This window comes from Musa acuminata, chromosome BXJ1-9 (assembly GCF_036884655.1).
Source record: "Musa acuminata AAA Group cultivar baxijiao chromosome BXJ1-9, Cavendish_Baxijiao_AAA, whole genome shotgun sequence".
NCBI classification, from domain to species: domain Eukaryota; kingdom Viridiplantae; phylum Streptophyta; class Magnoliopsida; order Zingiberales; family Musaceae; genus Musa; species Musa acuminata.
In genome coordinates, this window is record NC_088335.1 from 37,676,841 (window position 1) to 37,686,664 (window position 9,824).

Consider the following 9,824-nt stretch of genomic DNA (forward strand, 5'->3'; position numbering starts at 1 on the left):
CGTAGTTAATCCTGCACACTTTTCTCAATATATAGATTAGATCAAACAACTTACAATTGATTTCATCATCAAAATATGAGATTTAACAATCTCCCCCTTTTTGATGATGACAATCAATTGATGACGGAGTTAACCTTAACTCCTCATATCTATATGCCATACTTGAGAAAAGACATTCTTGAATTCAAGGCCTTTGAATTCAAGAAATAAATTGATAAGTTAAGTTTATTTAAACTTATCAATACACACATCATGATTCCTATCATGATTTAACATTCTCAAAATGATGTCTAGGCATGACATCCATTTTCAAGTATGATATTTCAACTATGAAAGATGACAAAGATAGCAATTCATCATTCTATGATAAGATATCAATTGTAAAATACTAAGTTAAGCTCTAGATATCTTATCATAAGGAAGAAAATTTATCAATCAAACATTTCAAGTATATATGATAAAATATATTACGTATATTTGTCATCAATTTATCACATTTTGATATTATTTCTCCCCCTTTGTTATCAACAAAAAGGAGAATAATTCAACAATTCAAGTGTGGTAAAAATTTATACCACATTTCAATTTGTATACCAATCATATTTCAAATATTCATGACATGATATTATTCATAAGTTCTCAACATTAAAAGTTATAAACATTAAAGAGATAGTTTCCTTCAACTTTTTCCTTTTTATTTTTCATCAAAACTTCGCATGAAGAAGGAAAGTAAGGAGGAAAATCCATTGAGAACCAACTTTGTAAAATGATTTGACTCAAATAAAAAATGATAAAATAGTTTCATTAAATCATGCTTCAATTTTCACAAGGATCAAAATATTCATGTGAAATCAAATCCTTATTCTTGCAAGTGTTCATCTCATACAAAAAAAAAATTCATAAAAATTCTTCCTTTATTAAGAAAGAATTCATGTGAAAGAATCATCATATCAAGGATAAAAAAAATTGCATGAATAAACCTTCATAATGAGAGGAGCATCACATCAAATCCATTTCTCATTAAAAATTCACAAGAGATAAATCCATGAAAGATGCATTTGTCAATTAATTTCATGTATTAAAAATCATTAAGTGATAGAACAAGGGTATGAAGTAAACTTGAAACCAAGGAAGATAAAAACGAAATAGGTTCATGAAAGCTCCATTCAAGGAATACATTAAGTAAAAGATAGTCCGGAAAAGATATACATCAAATTCATACATTTGGACAAATTAACATTCCTAACTCTCTTTTAATAAAATCATATTGTTCTTCACTTAAAAGTTTTGTAAAAATATCAGCTAATTGATATTTCGTATCAATAAACTCTAAGATTACATCATGATTAGTGATATGATCCCGTATAAAGTGTTGCATAATATCAATATGTTTTATTCTAGAGTGTTGAATATGATTCTTTGTTAAACATATTGTACTTGTGTTATCACATTTTATGGGAATATTTTTTAGATGAATCTTAAAATCTTCTAAAGTATTTTTTATCCACATAACTTGTGCACAATATGCACTAGCTACAATGTACTCGACTTCTAATGTAATGCCTAATATCAATATGTTTTATTCTAGAGTGTTGAATGTGATTCTTTGTTAAACATATTGCACTTGTGTTATCATATTTTATGGGGATATTTTTGAGATGAATCTTATAATATTCTAAAGTGTTTTTCATCCATATAACTTGTGCATAACATGCACTAGCTACAATGTACTCGGCTTCAGTTGTAGATAGTACAACTGAATTTTGTTTCTTGGAAGACCAAGAAATAAGTGCATGTCCTAAAACTTGACATGTTCTGGATGTGTTTTTTCTATTTAATCTACATCCAACAAAATCCGCATCAGCATATGCAATTGTTCAAAATTTTCAGATTTTGGATACCATAATCCTAGATTAGTGATAATTTTAAGATATCTAAGAATTCTCTTAACTACTTTCAAATGAGATATCTTAGGATTAGATTGAAACCTAGCATAAAGACCTACACTAAATATGATATTCGGTCTAGTTGCGATGAGGTAAAGTAAACTTACTATCATACCCCTATAAGCTTTTTGATCAAAGCTTTCTCCACTTTAATCAATTTCAAACTTAGTGGAGGTGTTCATAAGAGTGTTGATAGCCTTTGAGCTATCTATATTAAACCTTTCTAGCAAATCTAAAGCATATTTTGTTTGACTAAGAAATAAATCATTACTTAGTTGTTTGATTTGTAAGCCTAAAAAGAAAGTTATTTCTCCCATCAAACTCATTTCAAATTCAAAAGTCATACTTTTAGCAAATGACTCACATAGAGTTTCATTCGTAGAATCGAAAATAATATCATCAACATAAATTTAAAAAATAAGAAAATTATTTTTAAAATTTTTGATAAACAATGTAGTATCAACCTTGCCTTTAGAACAATTATTTTTGATAAGAAATGAGCTAAGTCTCTCATACCAAGCCCTTATAGCTTGTTTCAATCCATAGAGAGCTTTAGTCAATTTAAACATATAATTAGGGAGATTATCATTTTCAAATCCGGTAGGTTGTTCAACATAAACTTCTTTGGAAATAAAGCCATTAAGAAAAGCACTTTTAATATTCATTTGAAACAACTTCTTCCTTATTACTACTAACATAGGCAAGGAGCATCCTTATGGCTTCTAATCGTGCCACAAGAGTGAAGGTCTCTTCATAATCGATCCCTTCTTCTTGGTTGAAACATTTGGCTATTAATCTAGCCTTGTTTCTAACCACGATACCAAATTCATCTTGCTTGTTTCTGAAGACCTATTTAGTACTAATAACTAAATGGTCATTTGGTCTAGGAATAAGCTTTCATACCTCATTTCTCTCAAATTGATTTAACTCTTCTTATATTGCAATGACCCATGAATCATCTTTCATGGCCTCTTAATGCATTTAGGTTCAATTTGGGAGAGAAAAATGACATTGGCACAAAAATTTTTAAGAGAAGAACGAGTTTGAACCCCTTTAGATGTATCTCCTATGATTAGCTCCTTAGGATGAGCATTTACATCTTTCCAATCCTTGGGTAATGATGTTTCAGAAGTAGATGCATCCAAGTTGCTAGATAGAGAAAAGGTTTCATTTAAATTGAAAGCATCAAAATTAACTTCATCATCAAAATTATTTTTCTTAACTTCGGAAACCTCATTAAAAACAATATGAATAGATTATTTTATAATCAAAGTTCTTTTATTAAAGATACGAAATGCTCTAGAAATAGAAGAATAGCCAAGAAAAATTTCATCATTGAATTTAGCATCAAAATTTTCTAAGGTATCTTTTTCATTCAAGATAAAACACTTACACCCAAAAACTTTAAAATATGAAGCATTGGGTTTTCTGTTGTTCCACAACTCATAAGGAGTTTTGGTGAGTAAGGGTCTTACAAGAACTCTATTCATGACATAGCATGCTATGTTTACGGCTTCGGCCCAAAAATATTTGGATAGGCTATGTTCATTCAATATGGTTCTTGTCATTTTTTGTAAGTTTCTATTCTTTCTTTCTACCATTCCATTTTATTGAGGATTTCTTGGAGTAAAGAAGTTATGGTTGTATCCATTAGATTTATAAAATTCTTAGAAATCATGGTTTTAAAATTCACCACCATGATCACTTCGAATTGACGAAATCATAGAACCATTTTCATTTTAAACAAGTTTACAAAGCATAGAGAAATATCTAAAGCATTCACTTTTGTATGCCAAAAAATAAGTCCATACGTATCTACTATAATCATCCACTATAACAAATGCGTATTTGCTACCTCTTAGGGACCCATTTGACCTTGGGTGCCTCGAAAATCAATTGACTTAACTTATTATTTTGCATAGAATTCTTTATGGTTCCTTTAAGAACCCAAATCAATTTGTGTGGGCTACACTTCTTAAATGGACAATGATAAGCTATATGTCTAAGTTTGCAACAAAAGTTGCATTTGTTTTGGGGTGAAATATGTAAGATAGGACCTTTAACAAAAGTGGTTGGATTTTGGTGAGAGCTACTCACAAATCTGATTCCACTTCTTTTATGGATGTGACCCTTATTGGCAAGGATCATGTTCAAGGATTTGCTACTATTGAATCTCGGATTTTGATGATGAAACCAATCAATATGTGTTTATATTTTAATCTGTGTTTTGAGTGATGTAGATTGTTTCAATCAGGATGAGACAATTAAAATAGAAAAAATCATGTTGGGCCGGAGTAACATGTCAGAAGATTGGACGTCGGGCCGGTGGATCGGTTGACGTATCGACAGAAGGCTTCGGGCCGTGGATTCAGGCATCGGGCCAAGAAGAGTGGGTATTGCGCTAAGGATATCAGAGTTGCAGAGTCAACTGGCCAATTGGACAATAGGTCGCAAGAGAGGATGATGCGCCAAAGAATCGGACAAAGCGTCGAGGGACCAATGACATGCCGAACAACTTGATTGATGCTTAGGATTACTTGTTTAGATCAAAGTGTGTTTTATATGTGCAGGATTAATTACAATAACAAGACATGAAGCAAAATGAAGTCCCGAAGTCAAGATCGAGATCACGTTGGGAGTTCGAGAGTTCATCGGAAATCCAGACATTTGTCGAAAGTTCTACGAGAACTAGCCGAGAAGTTACGGAGCTTGCTAGAGAACCTCATTGGAACTAGCCAAGAAAATCATCATGAAGTCCAGGAGCTTACTAGGAGTCCGCCGGAACATTGCCAAGAGTTCGTCAAAGGTTCATCGGAAGATCGTCGGAAGCTCGCTGGAAGAATTGACATAGAGATTTATTTAGCTTAGAATGTCTTAGGAATCGTAGTTAGCATGTAATTGGGATTGGATTTGGGCCAATCCAATTAGGGTCCAGCTAGGCCCATGTAAGAACTGTGTTGGGCTTAATAAGAGGCCTAAACAATGGCCCAAGGAGACACCATCATGGCACAATCTTCGAGACTGTGTTAGGCAGTGGTACCGCCAGTCTGGGTAGTTGTACCATCACTGGTAGGGTGCCAGGCGGTGGTACCACTAGTCTGGATGGTGGTACTGCCCAGCACTGCGTCCCAAGCAGTGGTACCGCCAGACTTGGGCGGTGGTACCACTAGACCTGGGTGATGTGTCACGGACTTAGCTAGTTTTGCTTAAGTCATGCGGCACCCTTGTGTGTCCGTCCGTAAAGGTTAGCCTCACATCTATATCCCTTTTCTTCACGATTAGTAGATATGCATCTACACTTCTTGCGTTGAGTTAGTTACTGTGATTCACCTTCTTAATGCCATCGAACTTCTAGAATGAAGGAAGTTTTCACCCCAACTTAAAGTAATTCTCTAATAGATTTGGTCGCATCTGGGATTGTACCATCTTCTCCATCAACCCTGTCGCCTACTCCACTGAGTAGCAAAGGTACAGCACCATATACTGCCTACTTCGATCCTTGGTTATGCACCCTTGTATGACCCCAAGTCCTTCACTTTCGGCTATCTTAATGAGAAGCTCGTTGACACCGATCTTACGAAGTTCCTTAGCCTTTGCCCTTTAGCCTTGTCTTGATACTTGGAGTTTGCTTTTGTATGCTCCACTTCCCCAGCCCCTTTTACGACCAAGCGCTCTCCCTCCATGAGAGCAAGGGATCAATGACTTTCATGGAAGTCCCACCTCTGCGGTACTATGGTGTTGCCATGCCCATGGCCCTACTTTTCGTCACCTCACATCTACATCCCTTTTCTTCATGATCAGTAGATATGTCTCTGTAGCACTCCCCTGAGTCCATCTCCATTCTAACTGATGCTTGATTTTGGGTAGCTAAGTCCCTCTGGACTCATCGTCACTTCCTCACCCCTTTCGACCCCCTGCTTCAACACCTCTATGTTCTCCAAGCAGCTCCCTTTGGTCAATGGAAAGGCAAACTACAACTCCCATGCATGGCCTCTGCCATCACGTTGTAGGATTTACATCGATTTTATTCTCCTTAGTTTCCATGGTAGCAACGTTTGCTTAATCGACCTTATCCTCTGACTTGCCAGGCTCCCTTAAGCAAATATGGGCTCTGGAGCAATCAACTCTCCAGTTGCTTTGATCATACCTCTGCATGATCAAGTCCCTCCCCTAGGACTCACTGGTACTTGCATTCGAACTTTTCCCTTGGTGGAACACGGCCCCCATATGCTGATGACCAAGGCTTTCATCCGACGCAAAATTTGATTCACGCACGGAAGACCCGCCTCTATGGTACCATGGCCTTCACTCCTTGAATCCATAGCCCTTCTTGCCGTCGTGTTGTTTAACGAAGTGGAGCTTCCAGTAGCTCCTGATCATACCTCTATATGGATCTAGTCCCTCACGAGACTATGTCGTGTGTATCGTATTGCCACAAACTGTTCCACTACGATCCGCTGCACCATGTCGCCTCCTGGTGACATCTCTATTGCATTCTGATCCTTGTGGGATGAACTCGAATTGTAATCCATCCATATGTGGCCTCTGCCAATACATTACAGAGTCTCTTCCACTTTCAACTTTGTTTACTCCTTTGGCAATTGACCTTCATCTACCCACTCTTGGGTCACACCTAGATGAAGCACCACTCTAGGATAGTCCGTCACATAGTAGCTCCTGAAGTCCATCGACTTCGTTGAAAATGGTGCACCATTGTCTGGATCCTGGACCTTTGCTCTTACTAGCACAACCTTTATTATGCATCACTCCCTGCCTAGCAACTTGACTGACAACACTTTGTCATATTCTTTAATAGTACCCGCCTCTACATCCTCTTGCCCCGTGCCAAGGCCTTTTGAACCCAACTTCGCCTCCGCAAGTTTAGTGGCCTTGGTTACTCCATCAAATGCTTCCTCGAGATAAGGTGCATGTGCCCAGAAGCTCCTTTTGTCTTTGACACTATGCAAGATGAGTCTGCTCCGTCAGAATGAAGGACCCATGGAATAACATGATCCTGCCTCTTGCCTCTGCAAGAGTTCATGTCCTTGACCTCTGTCTAAGGAAAGCATTGTGCCTTCGCTCCATGTTTCATCTTCTATGTTGGCTCCCTTCATGTGGCTTGGGTACTTCACCAAGTTATACCCAAGTTGCTCTGCTCCTCGTTTTGCATTGAGTTGATGGTGGCCCTCGCGCCCACCATTCCATGGGTCAGCCCTCCCTTGAGTCTGATCTTCATATCGACTCCAAGTGTGCCTTCATTTGTGTTGCTTTGGGTCGCTCCCCCATTTGATCTCGCAATGCATCCACCAATGCATTCTCTCAAGCGAGATCATGCAACAACTCTTTGTCGCTTGCTCGGTCCATTGAGCTTCGTGGAGTTGTTGTTTTTGAGGTACTCCTCCTCAACATGTGTGGTCCGTCTCACATGATTCTCCCTCTAGAGAAATCGGGATCTATCCCACCTGGATAACTGTCCCATTAGAGTAACATTTCTCTTCATTTTGGAGACCACTATCCCCTTGAACTACTCCGATTTGCTAAACAAACTATGCATTGTTTTGCCTTGTGCAAACACACTTGCTAGATTATGACTCCACGTCAATACAGCCCCCGCTACACCACTCAAGGCCTAGCAACATGCTGAACTCGTTGCACACTTCAGCCTCCTATGGATGTATCATTCATATGCCGAAGAGAATGTTTCAATACCCTATGGCATCGAGTTTCAGTCGCCTTGGGATGGTCGTAAACATTTCATCATCTACATACAAGCCCATGCATAAGTACCGAATTCTTCGAGTTAGCAATTCCCCTCACCTTTGTGAGCTTTACACAACTCTTTCGGTCGCTGCGCAACTCATTCCACCTTGCATGGTCTCATCCTTTACCAAGTGCCTCGCTTGCCTTGAACACCATCAAGTATAGTTATCAACGTTGAGCCATAGCTCAAACTCAACCATCCCAACCTTTGTGCGCTTCTACCAAAATTACATGTTCTCGTGGTACCTCTTGCATGAAGGGTTGGCCATTCCTTTGAATGCCAGTCTCAAATGCCCGCTCCTCTGAGCAACTCCTTTTCCCTACATCTCCATGCCTGTTTTCCCCTAAACGGTCACGCGTATGCTGACTGCTCTCAACGTAGCCCCGCTAGGTCCCCCATGTTTGCATGCTAAGTGTTTCTACGAGTGCTTGTCCCGCTCTGATACCATCTATCATGGACTTAGCTGGTTTTGCCTAAGTTGCGGCACCCTTGCGTGTCTGTCCACAAAGGTCAGCCTCCCCGAAGCCTCCCATGGTCCCTTAGGACCAACAAAAGATAAAACGGATTAGAGAAAATGCCTCACTCGAGATCCATAAGCAAACATTCTAGGAAACACTTCATAGATAATGCAAATTACAAACAGACTTTACAAGCTTTGAACAGTTGCACAACAAAGGGTCAAAATGATCCATTACAAACTGAAAATCTATCACAAGTGTCCACATGACACAACCTTTATTTACAAGCCTAAAGCTGCTATCAAACCCAACTAAAATGGGACTATTAACCCTTCAGTCGTCCCCCTACAAACTGTACAAAATATAAACATACCAAAAGACACGGACAAACATAAACATTACATCAAATATCCTATTTCGAAGTTTGTCCATGATAGGTGGTACCGCCAGACTTGGGCGATGGTACTGCCCAAGGCAGTGTCAACGAAGACTGACACTGGGAAGTGGTACCGCCCAGCGCAAGTAGTGGTACCGCCCGTGCCTAGGGAACCCAGGATAAGATGTTTTTAGGCTCCAAGTTTGAATCAACTTGAAGCCTATAAATACCCCTCTCATCCCTGGTTAAAATACACAAGCACAGAGAGTATAAAAGTGAAAAAATGCTATTAAGATCACTTAAGAGATCCCCTCCTCTTTGAGTCTAAGTGTTAGATTAGTTTGAGAGGAGTGAGTACTTGTAAGGGTTGTCTTCTAAACCTAGTAAAAGGAGAAGAGAGGTGTAAGAAGGAGGTTGATCTTCGCCTAGTATAAAAAGATCGTTAGTGGATGCCGGTAGCCTTGACGGAAGAGGAATAAGAGGAGTGGATGTAGGTCACGATTGACCAAACCACTATAAACTACCGTCTTCTCTTGTTTACATTTTATTATTTCTATTTATCTTAACTGCAAACTGCCTTCCTTACTTTACTTCAAATATGTTTCCGTAAGCACGAAACGACTTTTACGTCAAAATCAGATTTCAACATACGAACGTAGTTTTAATCATCGAAAGTTTTTCGCTGTACTAATTCACCCCCCCCCCCTCCCCTCTTAGTGCTCCTGATCCTAACAACTACCACCTCAAATTTTTCTAAGGTTTCTTTGAGTAGCAAGTTTTCCTTTCTAAGTGTTTTTATGACATTTCCTACATGGAGCTAAACTATCATTATGCTCAACTTTTAATCTATTGTAATCACTAACAAGAGAATCATGCTCCTTTTTTAATAATTTAATTTTTTTACTAATTGATTTGCATTCATCGAATAAATCATGAAATGTATTTAATAGTTCATCAAATGATAAATTTACATTAATTGAACTTGTTACCTCATCTTCAATGGCCATTAGTGCATAGTGAGTAACTTACTCAGTGTTTGTTGGCTCCTCTTCTTCGGATTCACTTGGTCGTCCCATGTTGCTTTCAGAGCCTTCTTCTTTGGTGTCCTCTTCTTGGCTTGGGGACATTTGCTCTTGTAGTGTCCCAGCTTCTTGCATTCGTAGCATATTACTTGATCTTTCTTGGGTTCAAATTTATTTTTAGTATCATTTTTAAATTTATTTCTTTTTATGAATCTTTTAAACTTTCTTGTTAAGAGTGTCAAATCATCATTAAAATCCTCA